This window comes from Ochotona princeps, chromosome 4, assembly GCF_030435755.1.
Source record: "Ochotona princeps isolate mOchPri1 chromosome 4, mOchPri1.hap1, whole genome shotgun sequence".
Classification (NCBI taxonomy): Eukaryota; Metazoa; Chordata; class Mammalia; order Lagomorpha; family Ochotonidae; genus Ochotona; species Ochotona princeps.
In genome coordinates this window covers 66,823,377-66,841,218 of record NC_080835.1, presented here as the reverse complement: position 1 = coordinate 66,841,218, position 17,842 = coordinate 66,823,377, and the positions used below count along the sequence as shown (strand labels likewise).

The 17,842-nt window shown below is 35.6% G+C and overlaps 1 long non-coding RNA gene across 1 annotated transcript in view; it reads right to left on the bottom strand.

The window, feature by feature from the left end:
* Positions 1-5,511: 5,511 nt before the first annotated feature.
* LOC131480217 (uncharacterized) overlaps positions 5,512-17,842 on the bottom strand; it is a 262,851-nt gene continuing 250,520 nt past the window's right edge. Inside the window, exon 3 of the long non-coding RNA XR_009245343.1 lies at positions 5,512-5,628. This is a non-coding gene — a long non-coding RNA (uncharacterized LOC131480217). The remainder of the gene's footprint in view (positions 5,629-17,842) is intronic.

Genomic DNA, 17,842 nt, shown 5'->3' with positions numbered 1-17,842 from the left:
CCATATTAAAGCATATTTCATCTCCTTACTGTGTTTTTTTTTATACATGAATTGGTTATTGCTTCACACAGTTCAAGAAAAGATGAACAATTTAGTGATATGCATAGAATATTGTCCTACTACATTGGCAAACAAAATGTTTTGTATTATACCGCATACATGTAGGTTCTGAAAGGCACGTTCGTGAGGAAGTCTCTGTGCTTTCCTGACAATGTTATGACTGTCCGATTTGCACTGCATTCTTAGCAGCAATCATTTTAAAATTCCAATTCAAGTGAATACTGAAAATCCTACAAAAATGCTATGTTCATATCATCATTCTTCACATCCTCATTTTAACTCAGAACAATTTTAAACATAAAACTGGAAGATTGACTTTCCTCTGCTGGGATTTCAAGAGCCCCAAAATACACCTTTCCTCATTCCTCCCTCCCATACTTTTCACCTGTCAGACTTCTGAATACTTTTTTTTAAATTATTTTTTTAAAAAATATTTATTTATTTTATTGGAAAAGCAGATTTACAGAGAGAAGGAGAGGCAGGGAGAATGATCTTCTGTCCGCTGATTCACTCCATAAGTGGTCTCAATGACTAGAGCTGAATTGATCTGAAGCTAGGAGTCAGGAGCTTCTTCTGGGTCTCTCACATGGGTGCGGGGTCCCAAGGCTTTGGGCTATTGTCAACTGTTTTCCTAGGCCACAAGCAGGCACCTGGATGAGAAGTGAGCAGCTAGGACCCAAACTGACATCCATACAAGGCATACAAACTGTAACATACAAAGCAAGGACTTTAGCCTCTAGGTTACCACTCCGGGCCCAAACTTTCATTGATTTAAAATAATACAGACTGTCACCTTTGCTACAAAAGATAAAATATTAGAAGTATCGGCTAAAGTCCTCACCTTGCACACTCCAGGATTCCATATGTGTGCCGGTTCTAATCCTGACAGCCCCCTTTCCATCCCGCTCCCTGCCTGTGGCCTGGGAAAGCAGTCGAGGACGGCCCAAAGCTTTGGGACCCTGCACTTGCATGGGAGAGTGGAAGAGGCTTCTGGATCCTGGTTTTGGATTGGCTCAGCACCAGCTGTTTTGGCCACTTGGGGAATCCCTCCTTCTCGCTGTATATCTGACTTTCCAATAAAAATAAATAAATCTTTTTTAAAAAAGAAAAGAAAGAAATATTTATTTCTATAGTTGGAGGAATAAGTAGTCCTGTATACTTCCAGCTGATAATAAAGCTCAAGATATACACATCCAACCACAATATATAGAATAAGAAGAAACCTCTTACTTTGATAATTAAGTCAGACTATATTACAAGAATTTTTAATAAGAAATATGATTAGAAATCATATAGAACTCTATCAGCTCTATATATGTGGGAATAGTGGGTAGGGTTGAGAGTGGGACAAAGGTTGGTGCCTTTCCAAGTCTCCCTGACTGAAAATTTAAAAATTGATTTTAATGATTGAACATAGCTGGATCACTACAAACATTTTGTATGATATATGAATGGCTTTATCATAACATTTTATAAAGTCAATAAAGATCAACTGTTGGAAATAATAGGGATGTCTCCGTTTGCCACAGCATTTTTTACATACCATATGGCATGTTCATTCCATTAAACAAACTAATGCGTATTCACTCGGCTTCAAAATTTTCTGTTCCATGTTTTGACACTTGAATGAGAAAAGTTAGATAATAAATTTTATGAAAGAGGAAAAGAAATTCTCTCGTAAGGACCACTGTTGCTGTTATCTCATATAATCTTTACTACATCCAGGTTTATAACCTGTAGTTTCATGCATCATTAATCAGTTTCCCATGCCAATTTGTATCAGCAAGCTATATTCTCTTTGTATAACCTGCATTTTTATGTGACTGGTATTGGTTTGATATATTTTTCTTAGAATCACCATGTTCAGGGATTTGCAGCTATCTAAATTTCTGCAGAGTAGCAGGGAGCAAGATGCTGATTTGAGTCAAGATTTGAAAATAACTCTTTGTGTTTTTTCAAAGATTTATTTTTCTTTACATTCATTTGAAATATAGAGTGATGGGAGAGGGAATGGAATCTTCCATTCAATGGTCCAATCTACAACTGCTGACACTGGACATAGGAACTTCATGTATTTCTCCCACATGGGTGACAGGAACCATATTATTTAACCCAACATCTGCATTAGTGGTAAACTGGATAAGAAGCAGAAACATGCAGCCCAACATGCTGACCCAGTGGCTAAATTCTTGCCTTACATATGTGGAAGATTGTTTTTCTTCCTCTCTCTGTAAATCTACCTTCCTAATAAAAATAAATAAATGTTAAAAATTTAAAAATGAAAAAAGAAGCAGAGATGTGGATAAAAGCTTTATCTCTCCACAATTATTTTCTATGTTAGTACCTGACTGGCTTTTGAATTATAATTTTATAAAGTTAGCAATGATGAATTGTTTGAAAAAAATAGGAAATCCTTCAGTACTTTGATGTGGCATATGGATGTTTCAAGTGGCAGGTTTACCCACTACTCCGCAAAGTCTATCCTCACATTTTTAATAGCATCATACATCTGTAGTGTCCAAGTGTAATAAATATAATATGTTGGAAGATTCTTTATTTACAATTAAATTTGAAGTTAAAGTTATTTATCTATCAATAAAGAGGCAAGTGTGCCTTTATCCAACTCAATATTTTGGTTTGAGGAAGAAAAAAAAACATTGCATCTCACATGGCAAAAATATTTCCACTGATTTAGTTTTGAACTCCATACTAATAAAAAGTCATGAAGTATTTACCATTATCTGTCTAAATTAATTAGCATGTTTTCTAGCAAGTATGCCCCACATTGATTGTTTTGTTATTTAAATTAAAGTAAAAAATAAAATAGGATAAAAATAACCAAGGGAAGCTTATTAATTTTTATTTAAACACATAAGCAGATGTGCCAGTGAGCAGTCTACCAATATAGGTTCCAGATGCGGTGCCCATGTCAATAAAAACCTCAAAGAGTTAGTGACAAGTGAGATTCCAGCACTTGGAGACTCCGTAGTTTTAATGCATGTAATAAAATGTATTGTTGACAGCCTCTAAACTCTGGACCAGATTGAGATGAAGTTGTTACTTGTTGCATAATTTGTGAGAAATTAAAAACCATTAGAAAATTCAAAATGGCCCAAAAGAAAAGGAATATTTAGTTGTTAGAGTTTAAAGTAATTTTTAAAATCATTACTCAAGTGATAGTACTTTGAAAAACAACTAAAGGAATATAAGCACTGGCTCCATGATATCAAAATATAAATTCATGGCGCAGTCGGTTTAGGAATTACTATAAATACAACTGTGATGATGAGGTGCTCTGAATTCACATTACACTGCTAATACGTGTGTAAACTGAGTTTGATCCTCGAATGTTGCTTGACTCTTTGATTTACTCGTTACATTTATATTATAAATACTTCTGGCTGAGGTAATATAACAGATATACATTATTAGTTTTATTTACTTTCTCTTTGTATGTCATTGAATCTCATTTAATCATTTTGATTATTTCATGCTTCGTGAACCTCTCCAGGATTAATTTTCTCCATAAAATTACATTTTAATTGTTATTAATTATCCCTGGCTTGAAAAATTACATAAATAAACTAGGTATTTGACTTTTCATGACACTGATAATTTCAGTTTTTACTTTACAGTATCATTTATTCTATCATACCAAAGAAAATCAATATATTTTAGAGTAGTCACGGAGAATCTTTTCAATTATTAACTCAAAAACATCACAAACGTTTTTGTATGCCTTTTCAAACATAATTTTGGCTGCTATTCTCCTCCACCACTACCAACAACAAAAACAAAAACATCACACACACACACACACACACACACACACACACACAGTCTTTAGTTCCCTAACTTCTCCATGGCAGCTGTGGTTTTCCAATCCAGAAATAACAGATTCTAAGTCAAGCCATTGTTTTCTTGTGGTACTTGCATCAATGAATGCATGTTATCTGACCAGGATAGACAGGCTGCATCACTACAGTCTCTATGCAAAATGAATATAAGGAAAGATTTTTTCCTGACCTCTTGCTTCTTTTCCAAAAGTCATTTCTGAATTCGCCTTCTTTGCAATTTCTCTTCCCCACTTTGTCTGATCTAATGTTAATTTAGAGGTCAATGCATGATTTGTAATAACAGAACTTCTTCCAGCTATTTTTTGGTTAAAACAACTTATGCACTATTTTTACTAATTGCAGACTGCTTCATGGACATCAAATGTCAATCAAAGTCTGTATCTATAGCAGCAGGATGACAGTTTAATGATTGATATTTCGGGACAGCTAGCCCTTCCTTGAGATTCCTCCAGGAATCTCTCTGTGTTAACTGTAAGTGATTACAGTGTGTATTTTGAGAATATTTTCAATTTTCAAGGTTCTTTACAATAGTTTTTCTTAGCATAGGCATTATTTAATACTAGCTGCAATTCTTTGAAACACCGGGAAGATTCTGTCTTGTCTTACTCCTCAATCTCTCCCCTTACCATACATACACACTGAATTTGATGAAAATGAGAGTAAGAATTTCAGTCACTTTGTTATGCCCACAAAAATATTGTTAATAGTACAGGCTTCTTGATTCCTAATCCAGGATTCATCTCACCACATCATACTAAAAATTCATGGCCGATTTGTGTTCTGATCTACTCAAGGCTGTATGACTAGGCCTGGTCTTGGTGTTACCAATACCTGTGAGAAAACCACAGGGACACACAGAGCAGTTCGTGGGAATCACTAGTCAAGCCCCACAGAAAATGTGCTAATTAGTAGCAAAAAAACATTTTTCCATATTAGACTGCTGAGGCTTAGCCATTATACTACATTAAAAGTGAAAACCTTGATCTAGTGAAGCATGACTACTCAATGTCTAATTTGTGACAAGACAAACAAGAACAAGGTATGGCATGCTTATCCATCAACAGTTCTTTTTAAATCTCAATCAGGACTGAAATTGCAGAGAATCCCTGAAGACATTAGCACAGCAATATATTTGTAATGACTTCACAAAGAAAGGAAAACTGAGTCATAAAATTTATACTTTTGCATCTTTGACAGAACAAAGGTTTGCTCATCAATGCAAACCCAAGGAGGTATAAAGATTCAAACAAAAGTGTTCTTGATGCCCAAGTCATCTTCCTACATGCAACTTCTTTATCATATTTCACTTGAAATAGGATCACATGCATGCATGCATGCCATAGGAAAAATAATTTGACTTAAGTGACAATTATACATAACAGATTGGTTCACTCACCCTTAAAAACAATTGGGAGCGATCCCTCTTCCCTATAGTGAGGTACCCAAACCTGTGAGTAACCGGTATATTACAACATGCAAACCATGAGGCTTAATATTCTAATTTAGTCTTGACAGGAAGATTTTCCTTTGTCTTGAAAAACGTATCATTCTTGTGTTACGTAACACTAAATGTCAAAGAAATAGAAGATAGAACATACCTTCAAAGGACTCTACGTTTTTCTAGGGAAGAACACGGGTTTTCTTTCCTCAATTCTGTCTTTCTCTTTGTCCAGAATATCTGAGCACCTCAGTATCTCTGTATTGAACCAACCTGGTAGAAAAAGCAGAGAAATAAGGGAAAAATACTAGATTTGTATAACAATATAAAGACAATAATGAAGTGAAAGTTGTTTAATGTAAGAATTTTATGTTTTATATTTATGCTTAATGTAAGAGAAAGGTTTAATGTTTTATGCTGTTTTGTTTTTGCCTTTTAACTTTCACAGAAGATGCTAATGAAACTAAAATGAGGCCAAAGAAAGATTTCCATCTGTTTAGAGAATTGCTATAGAGTGATACACAAACCGAGAAGTCTTGTGCTTCTCCAAAATAGGCAGGATTTGGAGACAGTGTGGAAATGAGAAACAGAGAAGAGTACAAAAGCAGAAAAAGAGGAGGGAGATGAGAAACAGGAATCCGTGCATTGTCCCCTGAGTTCATACAGTGACAGTAGCCAAAAAGTTTTGCTCTCCCACTAAACTCTATGTCTACAGTTACAAAACAATTACTATATTTCAGTTAGAACCATAATCACTTTAATATATTCTGCATGTTCTAAACAGAAATGTATTTATGCATTACATCATTCATTACTTCATTTTGAAAAAAATAAGAAATTTAAGTCCGAAAAAATTAAAAGCAAATCAAATCAACTCATACCCAGCCAGTGTTAGGCCAAGATTTGTGTTAATCTATGAATCATTGTCTACACAATTGTTTCAATCAATCCATATCATCTAATTTTTAAAACAGTACAGTCATCCTTTTGTGCGATATTATCCTTGTCTGTCAATTTTTTCCATCTCTTCAAGTTGGAAATGATATGTAAATATAATGCTTGATGATGGTGATGATGGTGGGTGTGTGTGTGTGAATATATGTGTATTTGTGTGCCTATGTAAGAGGGGAATAGAGGGAGAAAAAGACAGATTTTGCCTGTATTAATGGCAAATTTTTAAGTTGCAGAGAAAGTGAAAGTCCTAACAAAGTGTCTGGGCAAATGTTGAAAGAAATGGGAACTATGGCAAATTAATCAGCTTCCTCAGGAAGGCTAATACTATTGCAGAAACTGATGGATATTTTATAGTTGTAAGAGTGTTTGTAAAGGCTTTTCGGTTTGCTTTGTTTTCCTGAGCTTGCAGTAGAAAAGCAAGAGCCTGGAGCTCAAGCTCTATATCTGTATTAGGCAAATGTCATGCTTATGTTTTCCTTAGTATATGGTAAACTTTGCTGCACACCATCCTGAGGAAAGTATAAATGGCAAGAAAAACATATTTACCTGCTCTTCTGTTTGGCAAAGTTCTCCTAGTGCAAACGGAAGGGGCACCTTCTCTGACTCTACATATTGTTACTGATTTTTTTCCATTTTCTGAAAGTCCTAAAGTCAATAACCAAAGTTGGCTTGCAAGCACTGGGTCACAGATTGTCTTAAGGGAGAGTTTAAGATCTGAACTGAAATTAGGTTTTAATTCGAGATCAAGTGAAATTTTTGGCTTGTTTGGGGTTTTATGGGTTGTCTTTAACTTTATGACATAAAACAATACAAAATATTCTGTTAATTTATGAAAGAAAAATGTGTCATCATTAACTCAGAGAATTTCTTTTACCTTTATCTATTTAGCATATCCTATTACTAATGTTTTAAAATATTTGGGAATGAGTCTAATAAGAGAAAAAACTAATTGTTTGAAAATAAATGATAATTCTTTCTGATATAATAAATAGAATGGAATAGTTATGCAAAAGAAAGTATATGGAATGAGCGGTGTGGTAAAAATAAAATTTTAATATATTTCTAGCTCATTGATTTCTACCTTTGCAAAAAAAATGGATACACATATAAATGGAAAAAATAGCACTATTTTGTCAAAAGTGGGGTTTTCATGTAAGCATAGGAATTCACTTTCTCAGTCATGTTTTCTGCTCCGTTAGAATGCTTTTCTCTAATTCCATCACCTCCTACTTGTTTATTTTCTAAGATTCATCTCAAAATTACTTCATGACATGATTTCCACTTTTCCCCCACCTTCAGGCTTTCCGTTATGGTTTCCTTCACAAACACTCATGTTTGTAGTTTCCATGACATTTATGCAGAAATTAAAAGCTAACCTCGGTCATTTCTAATGGAAAAAGTGTCACAGACAAATCATTTCAAGGCAGTGAGAAGGTGAATGTACATGAAATAACGTCCTTACAATCAAACCCCAAACACTGGAACCTATTTTAAGTAAATACCATAGTGGTAGAATAACCTTAAGCAAAAAGAAACTTTACTATATCATATGATCTGCACGGTCTAATGTCTTCCCCATTGTCTTCTTGAGTACATTTGGAATGTACTCTGGCTACATCCAGTAGGTTCTGATTGCTTTTCAATAGAATAAGGTAACGGAAAGATAACAACAAAATTTTGCAGCAAAGCTAAAGACAAAGCTGACCTTAGATACTTAGAATAACTTATCTTCCTGCACTAAGAGTTTGGGTCTCTATTAACAGCATTTATCATGTGCAGCATTTATTTAATATGCTTAATTCTGCTAGAAGCTTCAAGTATTAATTATAAAAGAAAGTTCAAAACAGAGAAATAGCACTATTTTTTAAACAATTTTTATAGATTCAAATTATTTTGAGGCAATGCTTTATTTTTCCTTTTTAGTAAAATAAATTTTTAAAATTATGTTTACCACAAACCAAACTAGCTAAGTGGATATAGTCCCAGATGTCCAAACATAAAAATTCTCACTAATTGTAGGATGTAAAACATCAAGTAGGGAAATTATTTTGAAATGTTTCTCTACAATATTGACAGAAACAAACAAAAATAAATATTAAAAATAACTGTCAGATGACAAAAATAATTACATCAAAGTAATGTGACTGGCTGAATGAATAAGAACTAAGTCTGTTAAAATCATAAACTGATATACCACAGACTAGGATGCACAGTACAGAGAATACACAGGCTTAACTCACCAAGATCATCATTTTGAACAAGTAAAATGTAGTAAGGCGTAAGATCCACAGAAGTATAAATCAGCGCTAAAAATGACAGTCATATCTACATGATTATGACCTGTGGTGAAGTAAGTCTGTAAATACAGAGTGGACCAAAAAGTGAGGGAAGAGAGGTTGTATTGTTGAAACTGTACCTATGGAACTTCATAAAATCTATTCTATCTGTATTAATAAAAAAAATAAAAACACATTAAGATATTACTGCATGCAAAATGGCTCAAATAAAAGTCTTGACAAGTCCCATTGTTAGCAAGGATTCAGAATAACTAAATCACTCAAATGTTTGTGGTGGACATTATAACTCAGGCATGTTTTTCCATACTTCAAAAAAAATGTGTTTTTACCTATGTCATAGAAATTGTATTTCTAATATCCCAGAGAAAATAAATCTTACATTTACTTAAAAACTGATACATTGATGTTCAGAGGGGCTTTATTTGATACATCCAGAAATAACAAATCAGAATCCTGTAGGAAAGGAATGGTTAAAAAAAAAGTCCTGTGGAACTGGAATACTACTCAGCAGTTAAAAAGAATGGACTACAAGCACAATACAATTTAAATTGCTGCAGATCATTTCATCTTCAAAACTCCCTTATTATGACACAAAGTAATACATGCCTGGTGTTTCTGAAGATTTTAAAAATGAGGGAGAATGGGCCTGGTGTGGTAGCCTAGTGGCTAAAGTCCTCACCTTGCATGCACCAGGATCCCATTCTGGGCACCAGTTCATGTGCTAGGTGCTCTGCTTCCCCATCCAGCTCCTGCTTGTGGCCTGGGAAAGCAGTTGAGATTGGACGAAAGCCTTGGGACCCTTCACCTGAAGAGGCTCCGGGCTCCTGGCTTTGGATCGGCTCAGCTCCAGCTACTGTGGCCACTTGGGGAGTGAATCAACAGACAGCAAATCTTCTGCTTTGTCTTTCCTCCTCTCTGTACATCTGACTTCCCAATAAAAATAAATAAAATACTTTTTTAAAAAATGAAGGAGAAGGGAGTATGGAAAGTATAAGAAAGTGAGGAAGACTGTAAAGGGCAACATGTTACCACCCATATCCTCCCCACTCCGGTGGCCCAACTCTACCAAAAGATAGCTATGTCCCACTATCTGGAACATGTGAATGTAAAACTATGTGACTTGATGAGCAATAATTAAAGTTGCACATTAAATTACGATTATTAATTGATGGAGCTTAAGCAAAGACATTATGGTGTATTATCTGAGTGATTCCAGTGAATCACAAGAACCATTTAGATGTGGGAAAGTATGCAGGGCATTCAGTACCCTGTGACAGAAAGTAAAGAAGTTTCAGAATGTAAGAAATTTGATTGAAGCTAAGAGGGGTCTAAGGGGTAAGTTGTGCTGACAGCCAATATAATCTGGGAAAATGATCAAATCCATGTAATCTTTCTGTACTTTATCTTACCAGTACGTTCACATCTACAGTTGCTTTAAAGTAGATATTTTATTTATATATGTACATATATATCTATATTGCATGTTTCACTTTCTTTAATAAATTCAGCTAATTTTACTTTTATGATTTATTTAAGCGAAAATTGAGTACTGTGGCTTTTTGCTTAAAATGTTTCATTTTTAAACACTTGTTTTCATCTGAAAGAGCGAGATTGCCCATCTGTTAGTGCACTCCCCAACTGTCTGCAACAGCCAAGGCTGGGTCAAGCTCCAAAAATCTATTGGAAGTCCATCCAGGTCTGCCATGTGAGTCGCACAGACTCAAGTACTTGAGTACTTGCCTCCCTGGCTGACTACACATTAGCAGCAAGCTGGATCAGAGCTTGAGCTAAGTCCCATACCCAGCACTCTGATATGGAATATGGCATTTCAAACCATGATTTTAACCACCACATGAAAAACTTGCTCTTCACATGTATTTTCTAATAATCTAAAGTTTATATAGATAAGAGAGAGAAAGCAGAAGTAGAGTTATAAAATACTCTCATTCACGTGTTTACTCCCCAGATTCCTGCAACAATGCGTTGAAGTCCTAAATTCAACCCAGGTCTTCCAAGTGGGTGGCAGGAACCCAGGTACTTGTAACATCATTGCTTCTTTTCAGGGTCTGCATTAGCAGACAGTTAGATTCACACGCAAGGGCAGAATATTGAAACCATGTACTCCAAAGTGGGATGCCAGTGCCTTAATCATTGTCTTATCTTCCAGGTCCTATGCTTGGCCCTAAAACTGTATCATGTTATAATTTTAACATTATATTTTTCTGATAATCATGACTGCTTTTATAATGATAGTGGCTTGTTACAGTATAAAGAAGATAATACTACAATAATTTTTGTAGAACTTCATAGAAAAATATTCTAATTAAATTTGTGAGTTAGTTCCTTAGAGTTAATGCCCTACATTCAAAACCAGTCTCAGTCTTTTCTGTCTAATTTAAACGTTTACAAAGACATTCATGAGCCTCAGTTATGTCACCTATAAATTGGGGTTAATTGCAGGATGCCTCGAAATATTTACTCATTATTGAGTGTCGGTAAACGGCAGTGATATTTTGTTTAACTTATGCTGCTAAATCTATCATTATAGCCTGTAACATTTATGAAGATATTATGAGGATAGTATTCAAAACTGATTATGTGACAGTGAATGAGAATCTCTGAGTACCAATCCAAACCTACTCCATCAAAATTCCAGTGTGCTGCTTCCCATCAGAAAAGCTTTCTGAATTATCACCAGAAAGTCCTTTTGCAATTTTCTTATTATTCATTTACTGATCTGAAAGAGCTACAGTGAGAAACGGGGAGGTAGAGAGAGAAGCCTGAGAGATCACTTATGTGTTAGTTCACTTCTCACATGGCGACTTCATCATTGGGCCAGGCTGTGGCCAGGAAGTAGGAGCTTTCTTCAAGTATCCTACATGGGTGAAGAGGCTTAAACACTTGGGCCAGCACTTGAGAGCTGGATGGGATGGGGAGCAGCAGGGACTCAAACTGGCACCTATCTGGGATGCTCATGCTGCGGGTGATGCCTTACCATGCAGCATCACAGAGCTAGCCTTTTCTAATCGATCTTTTACATAAGGAAGAGGCTAAGTAACTTAAGGCAGTTAGAAATGGGACTTTTCACTTAAACACAAATGACATGCTTGAGATAAATTTGTGCACATATTCTGGAGACAGACGATTCTGTTTATTCATCTGGTATGCCACAAGGTTTCTTGATAAAAAATAAATTTTTCTAGCAGCATGAAGCTTCTTCACAGATTAAGCAAAACCCATTCCCTCCTGGAAAGACCACAAATTGTAGGTCATCTTCAGAGAAAGTAAGAACACCTGAGACTCAGGCTTCTGTAAATATTCAATATCATTTTAGGAAATTAAAAAATCCATGTAATTCTAATTTTTATTTTCATAGCTATAATTCATTTTTAAGCATTTTCAGAGATGCAAGTAGAAACTGTTAATGTTTCCTCTGAGAAAGAAAAATCACAATGAGAAGTGATTTGATTCTGTGTCTTTCTTCATGATTTCATTGTATATCAAATCCCAACTTATTTTACTTGGTGGTATAGTTCACAGACCATCATTATCATGAATTCAAAACAGGATACTGAGTATCTGAAAACTAATTCCTTGCCTTTTAAATCAGAGTGCAAAAGGTTGCATAAAAGAATCCAACTGGCATGTATCTTTTGTCTTTTTCCCCATGATTATTGTAGACCAATAGAGAAAATCAGATAAAAGAGAATGTTTCTCACTTTGATGACATTACTTACTTTAATCAAAACAATATCAATTACAAAAAGGTTACATAGTTGGTTGTGAGTTTCTGGTTCTTCTGGAACCTAATATTTCAATATTTTCAATGGCTTCCCCCTACATGAGTACTACTGTTTTTTTCCAGTTTTACAGGAAGTCTGGATAATTGTTTAAAATCATTAGCAACTCTGAACAAGGAAATAGGTCAGAGGCCCTGGGTTGAGAGGAGGTATTTCTGATGTACTGGGTTGAAAAGAGGTGTGACAATGATAGCAGGAAGGAGAACATACTGAGAAACTGACATAATATCCCTCTCCCTCAGCTACCACTTTTTTGTGGACAACATTTATGAATACATGCAATTAATCCTACAGAACGGTTGAAAAAATCTGTCACAAAAAACAAGTGACAATTTACAAAATAAGTAAATGGATCTCAACCATTTTCAGATATTTATAATAATCTTTTCTTTGAAGGCTTATAGACTTTGAGTATGCAGAACTGGTAGCTTCCTGCTGCTAACATAGAATCCAGATAACAGCAAAGTCAACAGCTTCATGTGTTTGCTCACTTGGACATTTCTGGTGGCCTCCCTTTGTAACAGGGGTTTGATTTTATTTATAATGAATGACATAAAGCAAGGTGCTGAAAATACTGAGGCTCTCAATAGTGAAAGGATACTGAAAATGCCCCCTGTGAGCCTCAGTTTCCCGTTCTGTAAAATCAAGGCATTGGATTTAAGTCTGTGTCACAGGACAGACTACCTCATGCCTGAGCAAACTGCATTTTTTTCAACCATACATCCCAGCAGTATGGAGGGTAAGAGGGAATCAGAAAACCCATGCACCTGTAGGTGGGGCAATGGGCCAAGCCACTGGCCTTAAACAGGGCAGTGTCACCAGCAAATCTTCTAGTCTTAAAAACATGCCTTTGTGGTTTACCAAAGTTCCAGTCTACTGTGGTTGTTTGTTCTCTCCCAGTGTACACACTTGCTGTAAGTTTATGTACAGTGTTAAACATCCATTTGTTGATTTATAAACCATAATAAAATCATAAAGTCATTTTTTCCCTCATCAGTAATCCTTGCATTGGAAAAATATAACGAAGTAGTATACAAAATTCAACCACAGCAGAAATTTCATGGTTTCCTATTAAAGGCATACTTTATTTTGGAGTTCAGAGATCAGTGATTCAATCACAATAATTATACAATGAGCAAGATCTACACAGTGCAAAGCAATTGCCATTTGTTGTTCTTTGGCGTTGAGAAAAGCTCAAAGACAGCCTCTAATCTAATGTTTGGTGTAAACTTTTGGCAAGTTCTCTTCACAAATAACAAAATTGGAGATTGCTATTTCTCACTTGACACAGCAGCTGCCTCAAGCTGCTGTGGAACCAGAATATGTTGAAAGCAAGCAAACAGACAGACTGTTGGGATTGGTGTTGAGAAAACTCATTGAGGAACAGGAAGGCCTGTGAAAAATTCTAATAACCCTCATCGGCCCCTCCCCCTCCACCACTCCCCCGCCCCCCGCCACCCTGGTTCCCGTGCTTGCTAGTACTTACAGCAGATTATTCCAATCTGTCCCACATCCCATTCGACTCTCATACATGTTAATGGGCATTGAAGCCTAGTTCTACCCAATCAACCCTACTATCCAGCCCACACACATACTGGCGGGTGCCTTTCTGTCTACCACCCCTGCCACTTTCCTGGTTTTTGTGCTCTCTAGTGGGAGTGGTAACCCAAGAGGGAGGAACCCACTATTTCCCTCCTAGGCCACTTCCACTCCTGGATTATGCACTCTGTAGGTGGTTTTGTGGTTTAACTTGACAGAATTAGCCCCCAGTGCCAGCCTCTGCCAGCTGATGCTGCAGCAAAGCCCAACCAACCCTCACTCACTTTAATTTATGCCTGTACCAGTAGGAACAATCAGCCCAGCCTGGCTTTTCCCTGATCTAGCTCACATGAGGCGCACAGGTGTTGTAGCCCTGCCTGGTCTGGTCTGCCCCCATCCCAGCTCACATTGTCCAGTGGGAGTGGCTGTCCAGCAGGAGAGCCCTCCACATTTCCCCTACCGGCTTTGCCCCCTTCCTCTATCTTATGAGGTATTACCAATACCTAAAGATGATTATTTAGAGTATACAGTAGAATGAACATTGAGCAAGTAATTCAATATCTGTATGCTTTTTTTCTTTTTATTGATTGCACTGCATTATGTGACACAGTTTTATAGGCACTGGGATTCCCCCTCCCCAAACCCTCCCACCATGGTGGATTCCTCCACCTTGTTGCATTACCACATTTCAAATTCAGTTGCGATTCTTTCATTGCAAGCATTTACCAAGCATAAATTTCAGCATCTTATTGTTCAGGTAAGTTCAACGGTTTTTGGGGGAGACCATCTCTGGTCTGAAGGTATAGCTGGCAGAGTATCTTCCCGATCAATTAAAAGCCCCAACATAACATCAGTAACAGTTTATAACGTTATGGAATTAATTGACATGGTATTGAGTAACCAATATGTTAAAAAGAAAAGAATCAAGTTCTGAACCACATCCTATGACTTCTTCATTGACATTTTAATTATTAGTTTATATACAACCAGGTTCTATACACCTTAAAATGGCTATAGACTACTATGCAGCTGTCTCGTGTCTATTTTAATTTTAGTACTTAGCAGTTTATAGCACTAAAGCATGATTTTGCTGAAGCTGGCTGTTTTTGGTGTATGCTTTTTAAAATTTCTTTATGTAAAATGAGTACATTTCATGATTTTCACAGTATAGATTAAGAAATATAAAGAATTCTCCTTTCCCTCTGCTTCTTCCTTGTCTCCTTTTCTCCTCTCAAGTTATTATGATGGCATATTCAGTCACTTCAGAGACAGTAGCTTAACAATCTGGCACTTAAAGACACCATACTGTAACTAGAAAAAAAGAAAAAAATGGAAATTCGGCTATTACTCAGAATCCATGAAGGAAGCCTGGACTCCATCACCTATAGGCAATGAGGAATGACTATGCTTGCTTCTATATCAGACTTAACTGCACCACATTTTTACCTCTATTTTTTTATAAACATTGTTCTTTCATATCCACCTATGACAAATGTACTATTAATATTTTCACTTTATATTTAAGCCAAATGAAGCATGAAGAACTTGATCAAGTAAGTCAAGAAGGTAATTCTCATTGAAGAGCTGGATCTGCAATAAGTTGATCTGGGCTTTGTGATAAATAAGAATGACAGATGACAGGGGTTGAGATAGACGAGACGTGAACCCTTACATGAAGTGATGTGGGAACGTTTCTTCAAGATTCCACTAACTAAGATTAACTAGTTACCGATGTGGACACCAAATAAATGTAGAAGCAGTGAGACAGGAGGAAGACCAGAGCAGTGCCTAATGTGAGAAATGACAGTGGTTGAATTGCAATGTTAGCAGTGAAATTTTTAAAAGGTGAAAACTGGCCAGATCCTGGATTAATTTTAAAATATCATATGACAGAATGTGTTGAAGGAATAGTCATGATAACTGAAAGAAAAAATAAAGTGAATACAGCTCTAAAAATTTGGTCTAAGTAACTGGGAAGAAAAGTGAAGGGATCATTTATTAAGATGTATTAAGATGTGGATTTATAGAGTAGGATGCAATTTCAGAAGTCTGTCTCAACCATGAAGAACAATAGAACTATTGAATATGTAAGCAGATGTTGAATGAGCTGTTGAATTTTCAAGTCTGGAGTTCATAAAAAAGAATGATGCGAGAATTATACATTTCTAAGTAGTCAGCATATATATTCTACTTAAAGCCATGAGACAGGGTGATATCAACTAGAAATCAAATGTAAACATGAATATGATAAGTCTTATTATATTTGATTGTGTGTTTATACACAAGAAGTCTACTGTTTCATAATTATAAGAGATTAATGATTAGACAAACAAGGTGACTATTTCAAAGCTTAACAAAGAAAACGTGTTTTCCTTCTCATCTCCAAAGGAATCTAAGATATCACAGGACCTTAAATTATTTTGTGGGTGGTAAGGATGTCAACAGAAGGATCTTCAGACCACTAAGAAGGTAGTGATATAAATTATTACACAAATTAGATCTTATTAATCTGAGAGACTGAATTAATAATTCTATCCAAACAGAATACTCTGGATTCAAAGGCACCAGGATGCTCTAACACGTTCTTGTAAAAAAAGAAAAGTTCTGTACTTTTCAATCTTCAAAGTGAAAACTGTCATTTAAAGGATAAAAAGCTTATTTTTTACTTAGACAATGCATCAAATTGTAGAACTTAATTTCAAATCACATCAGACTGTGTTCATGTTTAGTTAAATAAACTTGATTGTGATGAAAAGAAGGAAGAATGGAAGGAGAAATGATGTTTTGGTCCAATAATGTTATTTGTAATAGCAGCATGCAGCGTGAGTAGGAGGGTCTCTTGGGGAGTTTAGAACATAATTGAAAAGGATGACCCACTCACTAACTTCAGTAGTCTTGCATTCTCATTTGAAATTAATGACTTTTTTCTTAACAAGAAAGATATCTGTTAATTAGGCTTATATTGAACAACTGGTTACTAAGCCACTATTTATGAAATCAATTTCATGGGAAAGCAGTCTGGGTTTTAAATTTGCTTTCAAATGAATTATTTTAATACTATATGTTTTCTAATTGGCAACTGTTGTCCAGAATTATATTGCCTAAAACTTAAGTGATAAAAATAATGTTAAATTTTGGGCATCATATTGAGACTAGAAAATTTGTATGAGAAAGCTAGTTGTCTTAGCATGTTCACCTCTCAGTGTATTTGTTCTTCACCTAATCGGGATCAAATATTTGATTGAGTTGAAAACAAACAGTTGATTTTTGAAGACTAAGAGATAAAGGACTAGATCAGAAAGCAATATATTTTAGAACTGGAGGAATTTTGGCAAGCAGCAGGCTTTGCAGTGTGATGTCATATGTGGAAAAGTTGAAGCAAAAGTCTTTGGAGTGATGGAGAGAAGAAATAAAGAAGAGGAAATTCAAGAAGCCTTCAGTGGAACATATTCACCTTCTCCACCTAGCACTGGCCACACTAATTTGGGTGTCAACCCTGGCATTGTGCAAACTTAAAGGCTGATGTTAAACAGCCAATTAATTTTTTTCAGCAATTCCCTGGTCCAAAGAAATTCTACTGTAAAGGTATTTTCTATCTTTGTTTACCTCTAAAACTCAAGGTAATTCATATATTACCCACATTGATAGCTTCTGTCTTGATTTTCAGATTATCAAAACTCCATAAGCATTTGAATTGATTATGAATTGTTTATTTGAATTGCTCCATAAGTAAATGAATTTCTAAATTAAAAAAAACAATTTTCTTTTGCTTTGTATCAAATGATAAATCTCATGATGGTATAGAAGCAATTAAGTTCTACTAGACTGTTTAATAGTTTCTCAGTGAGAGTGTTTAGGTTTTATCATCTTAGTCATCCTAAACTACATTGGACATGT